Source organism: Ranitomeya imitator, chromosome 1 (assembly GCF_032444005.1).
Source record: "Ranitomeya imitator isolate aRanImi1 chromosome 1, aRanImi1.pri, whole genome shotgun sequence".
In the NCBI taxonomy this organism is placed as follows: domain Eukaryota; kingdom Metazoa; phylum Chordata; class Amphibia; order Anura; family Dendrobatidae; genus Ranitomeya; species Ranitomeya imitator.
Window position 1 is genome coordinate 247,809,200 of NC_091282.1, and position 14,972 is coordinate 247,824,171.

Consider the following 14,972-nt stretch of genomic DNA (forward strand, 5'->3'; position numbering starts at 1 on the left):
AGCGCGGCATATCAAAGGAAGATGGAGGTGATCGCTCGGCTTGAACGCTTTGCGAGGTCAGAGTAGGCTGCTAATGAGCGGTCAGCGGCTGAAGGTGAGAGACCTGAAACAACACATGTCCCTGGGGAACAATAAGAAGGAGGGGGCCAGTCGCAGAGCAGCAGGGAGGTGCAGAGATCCCCTGATGTGGCTGCACGTGCTGACCAGCTTGAACAGCCGGACACATTAGACATAGCAGAGCCGATGCTCAAAGATATATTCCCTGTGGTAATGTACAACAAGTCTGCCCTTGCAGCTCTGAACAGTCATGTGGATGAATTAAAGGGAGAGATGGGTGCGATTTAATCCTGCAGTGCGCAAAGTTGAACAAAGAGTGGAGGTGGTGGAAGAATGTGTGGGGAGCGCTGAAGACCAGGTTAATGAACTATTGAAAAGGGAAAAAAGTATGTGCAGCGTATAGCTGAACTGGAATTTAAAACCGATGATCTTGAGAACCGCTACTGCTGGAGCAACCTGAGGATTGTGGGGGTGCCAGAAAAAGCGGAAGGAAATAACCCCACTGAGTACATTGAGTCATGGCTGAAAAATACGGTAGGAGGGGATGGTCTCACTAAAATGTTTTCCGTCGAAAGGACACATTGTGTGCCCACTAGACCCCTGCCCCCAGGATCAGCCCCAAGAGTCATCTTGGCTAAAGTTCTGAATTATCGGGAACGGGATACTTTGCTGAGGAAAGCCAGGAACTGTGCGGATCTAACCATAGACGGCAATCGCATCTCCATCTACCCAGATTATTCTGCAGCGGTCCAAAAGCTCCGAATGGCGTTTGGAGAAGTCAAAAGGCGACTACGGGACATGGATTTGCGCTATTCAATGATTTATCCAGCTAAGCTGAGAGTCGCTGCCTTGGGTCGGGTGCACTTTTTTCAAAATCCAGAGGAGGCGACACACTGGCTTGATTCTAACACTAAAAATATCAGAGCGGAACGGTCCCGTTGAAGCAAACTCTGAGTGATGTTGAAACAGCGATTAACTGTTATTTAGTTTGAATTTGATAAGTTAAGGGTCATTTCTGATATGACATAATGCCATGTTGGTATATGTGGGTTGTGTTCGGCGGCGCAACGGATATTGCAGTTTGATAAATGTGGACGGGAGAGTAGTTGGAGTACAGAGCTTGTATTGTTAGGCTGTAAAAACGCCCTCCTAGATCTCAAATAGAGAGGGAGAGTGAATTCTTATCAGCTTTAAAGTTGTGGGAGACAATCAATTTTTTGGGAGGGGGATGGAAGGGAAGGATGGGAGTTATTTCAGTTGGAAGGTTGGGACGGGGGGTAGAGGCGGGAAGGCGGGGGGGAAAACCGAGACCTCATTTATATTGAGTCAAATGTTTGGCATTGTGACATATCATGGGGGTATGAAAAAAGCAATATATAACAACAATTTGAACACATCAAATGATCCTACCAAATATCTGGGAACATAGCATAAGCAGGAATTAAAACATAACTTTTAATGTGTATATATAAAAAGAAAACAAAGTACAAAAAATTGTGTCACCCAAAGAGGAATATAAAAAGGGTACTACATAATGTGACCTGTCAGAGACCTGACAGGTCACATTATGTAGTACCCTTTTTATATTCCTATCATGGGGGTAGAATTAAAATTCTAAGCTGGAACGTTAGGGGTCTCACCAATGTCTCAAAGCGGGCCGCAATTCTACAATATCTGCTGAAGCTGAGGCCCTCAGTGATTTGCCTTCAAGAAACACACATGGTAGAAGACAAAGTAGCTATGTTACAAAAAAGATGGGTGAAGAAGGCTTATCACTCAACGTATTCAGCCTATGCTAGGGGAGTGTCGGTATTAATCCACACTTCTACTCCATATGAAGAAGTGGAGGTTATAATAGACAAGGATGGGCAATATGTGTTTATTGTATGTAAGATAGATTATTATGTATTGTGTCTTTGTATATCCCTCCACCGTTTTCTGGAAAAAAGATACAGGAAATTCTAGACATATCGGGGAAATGGACTGGGGTCCCGTTGCTTGTAATAGGCGACGTGAATAATATTGCAAATGATCATTGGGATAAGGGCAAACATACAGGGAACAGAGAGGAAGGGAATGTGACACCTTTTGAAAACTACATGAGGGAAATTGGATGTATAGACTTGTGGAGAGTTCGAAATATGGAGAACTACACTTACTCGTGCTACTTGGCGACATATGGTTCCTTGTCTCGCATTGATGTGGCTTTGGGAAATGAAGGGATGGATAACTTGGTGCAGGAAGTGGAATATTTGCCCAGAGTCCTATCGGATCATTGTCCTCTGATGGTATCTCTACAATTGGGAGAACAGGGGAGGTTGGCAGGTATGGGATGGAAAATTCACCCCTTTTGGTTACGGTTGTTGGATATGGGAAAGATAGGAGAGGAACTGTGAGAATTCTTTAGGATAAACGAAGGTAGTGCAGAGGGTCATATAGTTTGGGATACTACAAAGGCGTTTTTGAGAGGGATTTTATTCAGAGAAGTATCTCAATATAAGACTAGGTCTCATAATCTAGACAAAGCAGTGATGGAGGAATTAAGGGCAGCGGAGGAGGCATTGGGTGCGCAGTGTTCAAAAGCTACGCAGACCCGCATGAGAGTGGCTCAGTCAGAGGTTAATAAACTTCACATCCGCAAGGCAGAGAGACTGCGGGCATTTCAGAACGAGGCATTCTATGCGGAGGGTGAAAAAATGGGGCACCTGCTCTCAGTGGTAGCTTCGGCACAACGGGAATCCTCGCATTTGTACGCAATTAAAACAAAGGAAGGTAATGTGGTTACACAAGGGGATCAAATTTTGGATGTATTTAAACAATTTTACAGTGAGCTATACTCTAAGATACAGAAAGGTCAAGAGGAGATGGACAGGTATATGAGTGCGATTAAGCTTCCTAGATTAGGTAATGAAGACAGAGAATGGATGGATAGGCCGCTGGCAGTGTAAGAACTGAGGGTAGCACTGGCGGATATGGCGGGTAATAAGGCCCCGGGAGCGGACGGCATTCCAGCAGAGGTGTATAAAACCTTTAGTGAAGAAATAATAACTAAATTGGAGAAGGTGTTTAATGAGTTGTTGGAGAGGGGAATATTACCTACATCTATGAGAGAGGCCATTGTTGTGGTCATTCCTAAAGCTGATAAGAATCTGTTGAATCCGGAGTCCTACAGACCAATCTCACTTCTTATGGCGGATATAAAGATTTTGGCAAAGGCATTGGCCAACAGACTAACCCATGTGATTGATAAAGCAATCCACCCAGATCAATCTGGATTTATGCCCAAAAAATCTACAGCAATCAATTTAAGGAGATTATATTTAAATATGCAAATTCCAGCCGAAAATGCTGGAAAGAGAGTAGTAGTGTCTTTGGATGCCCATAAGGCCTTTGATTGTGTAGAATGGAATTTCTTGTGGTCGGTTTTGTTGTGCCTTGGGTTTGGGCCTAGGTTTATATCTTGGGTGGGGTTACTATACTCCTCTCCAATGGCAAAAATTAGAGTAAATAATAAATTATCTGATAGTTTCTCATTGCACAGGGGTACAAGGCAGAGGTGCCCATTGTCTCCATTGCTGTTTGCCCTAGCCGTGGAGCCCTTGGCCACTAAAACAAGGGATGGACGAGAGATAAAAGTGTCTATGGAATTGAGGAGGAGAAGGTGTCTTTGTATGCCGACGATATTTTGTTATTCTTGGGGGACTCGGGAGAATCTGGATAACGCGATGGCATTAATTGAGGAATTCGGGGAATTTTCGGGACTAAAAATAAATTGGGACAAATCGTGCATTATGCCCATTGACGAGCTAGAGAGGGGTACTGGGGTGGTGGAAATGTCAGCAAAATTGAAGGTAGTTTCGAAATATAAATATTTGGGGATACAAATCACCCTTCCTCTGACGAGGTTTTAAGAACTTAATCTAAGCCCTTTGTTACAAAAAACACGTACCAAAATTTCGGTGTGGAACAAATTACATCTCTCTGTAATTGAAAGAGTGAACCTGTTGAAGATGATTGTGATGCCACAGCTGTTATATGTACTGCATAATTCCCCAATTTGGATTCCGCAGAGTAGGTTTCGTAAAATTAAATCGCTGTTTGGTGAACTAATATGGGGGGGGGGGGGGGGAAGCCCAAGGTTTAAACAAGAAACTTTGCAGAGGCCAAAGGCGGAAGGAGGCTTAGCGCTCCCTAACCCTTGGGTATATTTTTTATCAGCACAATGCCAGCATATTGGAGGATGGGGGGAGGAGATGGGAAAGGGGCAATCGCCAAGTAGTTTGAGTTATTTGATTGGAAAATGGCCTCTGGGTGAGAGTTTGGAAGGGGGGCAATTTTTAAAACTGGGCTCTCAGTTTTCTACTGTTCTCCTAATTCATAAAGTATGGGAAAAAGTTAAACAGATTAGGGGTGTCACAGGCCTTACTAAATACTCTCCTATATGGGATAATATAAATTTACAAGAATTTAAGCAAATGGAAGGATTTGGGCCCTGGAGAGAGGCAGGAATTAGAAGTATGGGTCAGCTAATAGGTCAAGGGAGACTTAAGTCATTCGTGGAGTTACAAACAGAATTCCAGTTATCACATTTAAATTTATATCATTATAAAAGAATTCACCATGCGCATCAGTTGCAATGTCAGAGAAAATTTATTGAGATCCAGATAGATATCACGCTGGCTTCCATTTTGGAGAACAGCGGGACAAGGGGGGCAATTTCAGAAGTGTATAGAGATTTATTATTCACCTTTCTAGTTTAACATCCCATCAAGTCTAAAATGAAATGGGAAGCTGAATTGGGAGAGATAAATGATGATAGATGGGAATCTATTTTAGAATATGTGCCTAAGATCTCTGTGAGCGAACCTGGGAGGATGTCTCAACTATATGTAATTCATAGAGCTTACAGAACTCCCGATAGACTGTTCAAGATGGGTTTGAGGTCTGATTCCGAGTGTCCACGATGTTCGCAGGAACAGACAGACATGTTACACATGCTGTGGCACTGCCCTAGATTTGTCTGCCTTCTGGACAGTTGTATTGAATCGGATTGAATTGATATATAGGTGTATAATTCCCAGAGACCCTTTGGTCTGTATATTAGGTTATGTGGAAGAAATAGCAGCGGTATCTATGGTTAAACTGGCGATTGTTAGATTGTTATTCATTGCAAGGAAATTGATAGCTCGGTTCTGGATTAGAGAGGAGCCCCCGACTAGACAAGACTTTCTTACGCAGGCGGATCATATAATATTATTGGAAAAAAGTATATATACTAAGAGAAATAAACTCGATGTATTTCAAAAGATATGGCAGCCATGGATAGAATAGAATTAGATTTGTAGGGAGGATTCATAATATTATAGATGAAGATGATGTTCATACTATACAATTGTATTTGGCTTGGGGAAGAAATATTGGATGGGAAATGAGAAAGGCACTAAGGGGGTCTCGAAGGGAGGGAGGATAGGGGGGGAGTTTTGTTCATAAAATATATGATTATATGTGAATGATAGCTTGATGTCCTATGTTATAATTGTTTCCTTAATAAAAAAATGTATCTGATTAAAAAAATGTAAACCCAGTGCAGTATATGACCACCAATTAATTTTAAGAATTAATTTAGAAGCTAAAATAAAAATAATAAATATGTAAAATGACTTCTATCATATAAAATAGAATAATAAATACATATATAATAAAGCACAAGAAGGAATAATTAGACTCTTGATTGTGGTATATTATAAATAAAATTTAAAAAAATCCATAAAGCTAAACTCATGAATGCTCTTTGTGACATTATTTAAATATAAATTGGCATATGTTGTGTGCAAAAATTAGTAGACGTGAATATTTTGACCATATACCGTATATACTCGAGTATAAGCCGAGATTTTCAGCCCAAATTTTTGGGCTGAAAGTGCCCCCCTCGGCTTATACTCGAGTCACGGTAGTGGCAGGGTCGGCGGGTGAGGGGCTGAGGGCGCTGGGGTATACTTACCTAGTCCCAGCGATCCTCGCGCTGTCCCTGCCGTCCCACGGGCTTCCGCGCTGCAGCTTCCTCCTCTCTTCAGCGGTCACGTGGGACCGCTCATTAGAGATATGAATAAGCGGCTCCACCTCCCATAGGGGCGGAGCCGCGTATTCATTTCTCTGTCAGCGGTGCCGGTGACCGCTGACAGAGAAAGAAGCTGCAGCGCGGAAGACAGCTGTGACAGGAGGGGACAGTGCGAGGATCGCCAGGACTAGGTGAGTATGTTATATTCACCTGTCCTCGTTCCAGCCGCCGATCCATCTTCCCGGCGTCTATCTGCGCTCTGACTGTTCAGGTCAGAGGGCGCGATGACGCACTAGTGTGCGCGGCGCCCTCTGCCTGATCAGTCAGTGCAGACAGACGCCGGGACCAGACGCTGGGAGCTGCAAGTAGCGAGGTGAGTATGGCTTTTTTTTTTTTTTTATTGCAGCAGCAGCGGCCATCGCACAGATTAATGTGGGGCATCTATGGGCCACTATGAACACTGCAGAGCACTGTATTGGGGCATCTATGGGGCCACTATGAACACTGCAGAGCACTGTATTGGGGCATCTATGGGGCCACTATGAACACTGCAGAGCACTGTATTGGGGCATCTATGGGGCCACTATGAACACTGCAGAGCACTGTATTGGGGCATCTATGAGGCCACTATGAACACTGCAGAGCACTGTATTGGGACATCTATGGGGCCACTATGAACACTGCAGAGCACTGTATTGGGGCATCTATGGGGCCACTATGAACACTGCAGAGCACTGTATTGGGGCATCTATGGGGCCAATATAAACACTGCAGAGCACTGTATTGGGGCATCTATGGGGCCAGTATAAACACTGCAGAGCACTGTATTGGGGCATCTATGGGGCCAGTATAAACACTGCAGAGCACTGTATTGGGGCATCTATGGGGCCAGTATAAACACTGCAGAGCACTGTATTGGGGCATCTATGGGGCCAATATAAACAGTGCAGAGCACTGTATTGGGGCATCTATGGGGCCAATATAAACAGTGCAGAGCACTGTATTGGGGCATCTATGGGGCCACTATAAACACTGCAGAGCACTGTATTGGGGCATCTATGGGGCCAGTATAAACACTGCAGAGCACTGTATTGGGGCATCTATGGGGCCAGTATAAACACTGCAGAGCACTGTATTGGGGCATCTATGGGGCCAGTATAAACACTGCATTTCCACCCTAGGCTTATACTCGAGTCAATAAGTTTTCCCAGTTTTTTGTGGCAAAATTAGGGGGGTCGGCTTATACTCGGGTCGGCTTATACTCGAGTATATACGGTACTCATTTTTATGCAGATTTTCCAACTCTAAGCTACAGTCCAAATTTCTTATATGTACTGTTCGCATACATCTTAGCGCTTTCAGTGTAAGGGTACCTTTTATATGAATGGTCTATATCACTTTTATCTCACCTCTCCAGGGTCAGACTGGGGTGTCTGGGGCCCACAGGGGGAATTGAACCTATGGGCCCACCCTACAACTATATGCAAATATCTGTAAGCCGTTATCCCCGTTGTAGTAGAGTATCGACTGTAAAACACAGGAGGCTCCTGCATATATACCACCATAACTGTGATGTACAATTATGGTAGTTTACATTAAAGGGGTTATTTTGTTAAAACAAGTTGTCACCGATCCATGGGCTCTACAGGATAGGTGATCGCTTAAGTCCGACCATTAGAAATAGCACCGATCGAAAGAATGAGGAAGTTTTATACCTGATGGGGCATTATAAAATGTAGCGGTAGGTGAGATGTCTGACCGCAGCTCCATTAATTCTCTTTGGGGCCTGTATACAGTGTTAGTGTACAGATAATACAGTGATCACCAGTGACAATATATACAGGAGCTTTGTATATAGTTTCAGTGTACAGGGATCACCATTGACTTTATATACAGGAGCTCTGTATATAGTGTAAGTGTACAGGTAATACTGTGATCACCGGTGAAATTATACACATGAGCTCTGTATATAGTGTCAGTGTACAAGTAATACAGTGATCACCGGTGACATTATACACAGGAGCTCTATATACAGTGTGTAGTGTACAGGTAATACAGTGATCACCGGTGATGTTGTACACAGGATCTCTGTATATAGTGTCAGTTTACAGGTAATGCAGTGATTACCAGTGACATTATACACAGGAGCTCTGTATATAGTGTCAGTGTACAGGTAATACAGTGATCACCGGGGACATTATACACAGGAGCTCTGCATATAGTGTACAGTGATCACCAGTGACATTATACATAGGAGCTCTGTATATAGTGTCAGTGTACAGGTAATAGTGATCACTGGTGATATTATACACAGGAGTTCTGTATATAGTGTCAGTGTACAGGTAACACTGATTACCACTAACATACACAGGAGCTTTGTATATAGTGTCATTGTACAGGTAATACAATGATCACAGGAGCTGTGTACACAGAATATATATTGTTCATGTACATGTAATAAGCTGACGTCTGTAGTTGAAGTCCTTGATCTTCGCTTTTTTGTCTTCATCCAGCACAGACAACCATCACTTCTTCCAGCCAGGACTCGTCTCTGCAAAAAATAACATAGTCATCAATAGCTGATCGCTTCCAGAGGACCTTCTCCACTTTTTCCCTGACTTCTACACTACGTCAGATGAGGAAAAAAGAATGATGTAGTGCCGCCCTGCCAAATAACAGGACCCCCTTTTGTTCACTCCATGGAAAACCGTTTCCTAAAATGTTAATTATATTACAGTAGTAATAATGTACCAAATTGGACCCTAAAGAAATAATGTTCCCCACTTGTCACCATAAACTAATACATCATGGTCCTCATTCTGGCCCCCAAACAATATTTAAGTCCCTCATCTTGGCCCTCTTTATTTAATAATCTTGCCCAGCTTGGCACCCTTAATTTTACTTTATAAAATGCCCCAGCCTTGCCCTCCATGTCCCTTGTCCAGCCTGGGCCCCCGATATTCATCCTTCCCCCCCCACCCAGCTATCCATACTGGTCCCCACATATCCCTTGTCCTGCCCCCTCATATATCTATCCAGGCCCCCATATAACCATCCTGGTCCCTTATCCTGTAACTCCCCCTGTAACAACTCTGCTGGCATCACGGCATGGCCTCACATCTCTCACACAATCTTATCCACTGCTCCAGGCCATGATGTGGTTTCTGTTTAATGCCAGCTCCATGTTCTGTGTCTCTGCTCTCTGCATGCCTCATGGCTATGTGTATAGGGGGCCGGTGCCTGAACTCTCTGGTTCTTATAGGAATCAGGTGCATCTGTCTAATCAGTTTCTGACCAATTACCAAGAGGCCTCCTGTATATAGTGCAGCTCCACCCTGTGGTCTGGGCCTGTGCAATGTGTTAGCTCAGTTAGTGTTTAGCTGCTGAGTTTGCCTGGCCTTGCTCTGAGTTACTCCCTCTCTGGAGGCTTTTCTCTGTGCTATTGCCTTGATCTTGTAGTCCGCCCTCCAGGAGGCAGAATATCCTGGTTCCTGTGTCTTTGTCCCTGTGTCTTGTTCTATTGCCTTGTCTGTACTTTGTCTTTTCTCGGTCTCTTTGTCTGTAGCTTCCTTCCCTGCTTTCTTTCCTTGTGTTTTCTGTCTGCTTACACTCCGCACTCTTGCGGCTCTGCACTCAGACCTTGCTTCGCACTCTCTGGCTTTGCTCTGTGGCTCCGCTCTTTGCGGTTCTATCTGGCTCCGCTCTTTGCGGTACTATCTGGCTCCGCCTCCTGTGTTTCTGCACTTGGCTCCGTCTCTGCTCTTGGCTCCGCCTCCAGCGTCTCCGCTCTTGGCGTTACCTCCAGTGTCTCCGCTTTTGGTTCCGCCTCCAGCGTCTCCGCTCTTGGCTCCGCCTCCAGCATCTCCGCTCTTGGCTCCGCCTCCAGCGTCTCCGCTCTTGGCTCCGCCTCCAGCGTCTCCGCTCTTGGCTCCGCCTCCAGCGTCTCCGCTCTTGGCTCCGCCTCCAGCGTCTCCGCTCTTGGCTCCGCCTCCAGCATCTCCGCTCTTGGCTCCGCCTCCAGCGTCTCCGCTCTTGGCTCCGCCTCCAGCGTCTCCGCTCTTGGCTCCGCCTCCAGCGTCTCCGCCCTTGGCTCTGCCTTCTCCTTCTCTTCTCTTAGTTCCACCTTCTACTTGTTACTTGGTCCTCCTGTCTGAACAGGTTCCAACCTGTTTCTCATACCTGCCTGCAGACCGGTCCCTACCGGTTCTTCCTATGTTCCAGCCGTACCCGCCTGCCTACCAGAGAGCCAGCCGTGTCTGCCTGCCCGCCAGTGTCTCTGTTGTACCCGTCTGCCTGCCTGTGTCCCAGCCGTGCCCGCCTGTCAGCCAGAGTGCCAGCCGTGCCCGCTCCGTTCCTTAGTGGGATCAGCAGCCACAGCCAGACATCACCCTGGAGTGGTACCTGGTAGCTTCCTATTGCACAAGTCTGACCTCACCATCAGAGGCTCCAGCGAACACCTAGGAAGCTACTTAGTTACGCCCCTTCCAGGGAAGTTTGGTCTGTGGTCCAGTGGGGCCACACCCCCGTATGCCCGCGCCAACCAGTCTGGGCGCGTGCGTGACAGTTTGCACAGGCCATGGCCTCCGCTGTATCCCATGTCCTACTGCTCTCTGAGCATGATGAACTTTCTCTCTACCAGTATGAGCAAGCTGAAGAATTTGTTCCTCCCTGTGTCGTTCGAATTGAGGAGACCTCGGGCCCAATCATAATTTCGAACGCTCTCTACAACCAACTTCTGGCCTATGAGGAAGAGCACAACCCAGCAGACCCACCTAGGTTCTATGGGAATCCAGAGGAATGCCAAAGCTTCCTGGAACAGTGCTTGCGCTACATCCTGCAGAATGCAGCTTGTTTTCCCTCTGACCGGATTAAGGTGGGCTACATCATGTCCTACCTAGCAGGAGATGCTTTATTATGGATTTGTCCCCTCTGGGAAGCAGGGGATCCTATCGTCATGAGTCTTGGGGCCTTCCTGGTGGCCTTCCGTAAAGTCTTTGACAAGCCTCGTCCTGCTGCTCCTGTGAAGTCTTCCCCATCTAGATCTGAGAGGCGGTCCAGACGGGCGAAACCCATGAAGAAATCGTCACGTCTGACCAAGTCCGTCCAAGACCCACCTGTTCCTCTACCTGTCCCAGCAGCTACACAAGCAAAACCCCAGAAGGCTGATAAAAGTGGTCTGGCAAAGCAGCAGCCCAAATCCAGCCGCAAGAAGGGAACGCGGTATCGCTGCGGTTGCAAGGAACATCCTGACGGTCTCTGCCCTGTAGATCTAAAACTCCAAAACCCTGGGTCAGCAGGAGAGGCTGCCCTAGGTGAGAGTTCTTCCTCTCCATTAAAATCAAAGACTGTGTCTCTGTTTTCTGGGAGCTTCGGTGTGTTTAAGCCGCCTATCATTCGGAGTCAGTGTATAGTCTCCGTTCTACAGCTCCAGAACCCGGTGTGGGCGTTGCCTGATAATGGCCGAGCCCTGCTAAAGAGCAGTCTAGTCCTGCAAGGACAACTACAGCTCCAAGTTGGAGCCTTATACACGAAGAAGTTTATTTTCCGTATGCTGTCTGTTATGCCCATGGGTCATTCTGAGCCAAGAACTCTACCACCCGCTCTGGTCAAGAGTTCCAGTAAAGTGCTTCGTTTGAACTTTCCCAGTCTTGAGAAGTGTCTGGTTCCCATGTGTCAAAGACACTCAGCAGTGTCATCTTCTTCAGCTGGTCTGCTAGTCATCGAGTCAAGGTGTGCTGACGTCACCGAAGATGGGGAAACGGTGACGATGTCTCCACACATCTCCAGCGACTATTCCTGTAATCCGTTCCTAGGAACATCCCCGCCATTTGGACGATTTCTTCTGGATAACGGGCAGAAGATGGTTCCTATGTGGATACCTTCAGCGTCCTTGTGGCCGGCTGGTGAAGATTTCAAAACAGAAGTTTGTTCACCTCAATTTTTCTCTGACCCGGTGGAGCTGTTGTTCTCCACTCTCATCTCTAATGACTTTTCTTGTGTTCCATACCTAAGAACATCTCTGCTACCTGTCAGGCAAAAGTTGAATCCTATGAGAAGGCTTCCAGTTTCCATGTGTCCGGCTGGTGAAGATGTTAAGACAGCAGCATTCAATTCCCTGTTACCTGTCTACCTGAAGGAGGTGGTCCAGCTCATTGTGGAAGCTAACCCTGTTGAGCACCAAGAGACTTTGTTTTATGAGATTCCTGGTGACCCGCCTGCCTTATTCTACTCTGAAGATGTCATGTTGGCCTGGACTATGTGTGCTCCTATCCTTCCTCTACAAGTTATTCTGGCGGGCTTGAAGAAGAGGGGCCGTAAAGGGGGGTACTGTAACAACTCTGCTGGCATCACGGCATGGCCTCACATCTCTCACACAATCTTACCCACTGCTCCAGGCCATGATGTGGTTTCTGTTTAATGCCAGCTCCATGTTCTGTGTCTCTGCTCTCTGCATGCCTCATGGCTATGTGTATAGGGGGCCGGTGCCTGAACTCTCTGGTTCTTATAGGAATCAGGTGCATCTGTCTAATCAGTTTCTGACCAATTACCAAGAGGCCTCCTGTATATAGTGCAGCACCACCCTGTGGTCTGGGCCTGTGCAATGTGTTAGCTCAGTTAGTGTTTAGCTGCTGAGTTTGCCTGGCCTTGCTCTGAGTTACTCCCTCTCTGGAGGCTTTTCTCTGTGCTATTGCCTTGATCTTGTAGTCCGCCCTCCAGGAGGCAGAATATCCTGGTCCCTGTGTCTTTGTCCCTGTGTCTTGTTCTATTGCCTTGTCTGTACTTTGTCTTTTCTCGGTCTCTTTGTCTGTAGCTTCCTTCCCTGCTTTCTTTCCTTGTGTTTTCTGTCTGCTTACACTCCGCACTCTTGCGGCTCTGCACTCAGACCTTGCTTCGCACTCTCTGGCTTTGCTCTGTGGCTCCGCTCTTTGCGGTTCTATCTGGCTCCGCTCTTTGCGGTACTATCTGGCTCCGCCTCCTGTGTTTCTGCACTTGGCTCCGTCTCTGCTCTTGGCTCCGCCTCCAGCGTCTCCGCTCTTGGCGTTACCTCCAGTGTCTCCGCTTTTGGTTCCGCCTCCAGCGTCTCCGCTCTTGGCTCCGCCTCCAGTGTCTCTGCTCTTGGCTCCGCCTCCAGCATATCCGCTCTTGGCTCTGCCTCCAGCGTCTCCGCTCTTGGCTCCGCCTCCAGCGTCTCCGCTCTTGGCTCCGCCTCCAGCATCTCCGCTCTTGGCTCCACCTCCAGCGTCTCCGCTCTTGGCTCCGCCTCCAGCATCTCCGCCCTTGGCTCCGCCTCTTGCGGCTCCGCCCTTGGCTCTGCCTTCTCCTTCTCTTCTCTTAGTTCCACCTTCTACTTGTTACTTGGTCCTCCTGTCTGAACAGGTTCCAACCTGTTTCTCATACCTGCCTGCAGACCGGTCCCTACCGGTTCTTCCTATGTTCCAGCCGTACCCGCCTGCCTACCAGAGAGCCAGCCGTGTCCGCCTGCCCGCCAGTGTCTCTGTTGTACCCGTCTGCCTGCCTGTGTCCCAGCCGTGCCCGCCTGTCAGCCAGAGTGCCAGCCGTGCCCGCTCCGTTCCTTAGTGGGATCAGCAGCCACAGCCAGACATCACCCTGGAGTGGTACCTGGTAGCTTCCTATTGCACAAGTCTGACCTCACCATCAGAGGCTCCAGCGAACACCTAGGAAGCTACTTAGTTACGCCCCTTCCAGGGAAGTTTGGTCTGTGGTCCAGTGGGGCCACACCCCCGTATGCCCGCGCCAACCAGTCTGGGCGCGTTCGTGACACATCCTTAATGTGTCCATCCTGGCTCCCCCCCATATCCATCCTGGCTCCCTCCATATATCCGTCCTGGCCCCTCCATATATCCATCCTGGTCCCTTGTCCTGACACCCCCATACAGTCATGGCCAAAAGTATTGACACCCCTGCAATTCTGTCAGATAATACTCATTTTCTTCCTGAAAATGATTGCATACACAAATTATTTGGTATTATTATCTTCATTGAATTTGTCTTAAATGAAAAAAACACAAAAGAGAATGAAGCAAAAAGCAAAACATTGATCATTTCACACAAAACTCCAAAAATGGGCCAGACAAAAGTATTGGCACCCCCAGCCGAATACTTGGTTGTACAACCTTTAGCCAAAATAACTGCGACCAACTGCTTTCGGTAACCATCAATGAGTTTCTTACAATGCTCTGCTGGAATTTTAGACCATTCACAGGTGTTCTATGGGATTCAGGTCTGGACTCATTGCTGGCCACCTTAGAAGTCTCCAGTGCTTTCTATCAAACCATTTTCTACTGCTTTTTGAAGTGTGTTTTGGGTCATTGTCCTGCTGGAAGACCCATGACCTCTGAGGGAGACCCAGCTTTCTCACACTGGGCCCTACATTATGCTGCAAAATTTGTTGGTAGTCTTCAGACCTTCAGACTTCATAATGCCATGCACACGGTCAAGCAGTCCAGTGCCAGAGGCAGCAAAGCAACCCCAAAACATCAGGGAACCTCCGCCATGTTTGACTGTAGGGACCGTGTTCTTTTCTTTGAATGCCTCTTTTTTTTCTCCTGCAAACTCTATGTTGATGCCTTTGCCCAAAAAGCTCTACTTTTGTCTCATCTGACCAGAGAACATTCTTCCAAAACGTTTTAGGCTTTTTCAGGTAAGTTTTGGCAAACTCCAGCCTGGCTTTTTTATGTCTCGGGTAAGAAGTGGGGTCTTCCTGGGTCTCCTACCATACAGTCCCTTTTCATTCAGACGCTGACGGATAGTACGGGTTGACACTGTTGTACCCTCGGACTGCAGGGCAGCTTGAACTTGTTTGGATGTTAGTCGAGGTTCTTTATCCAGCATCCAC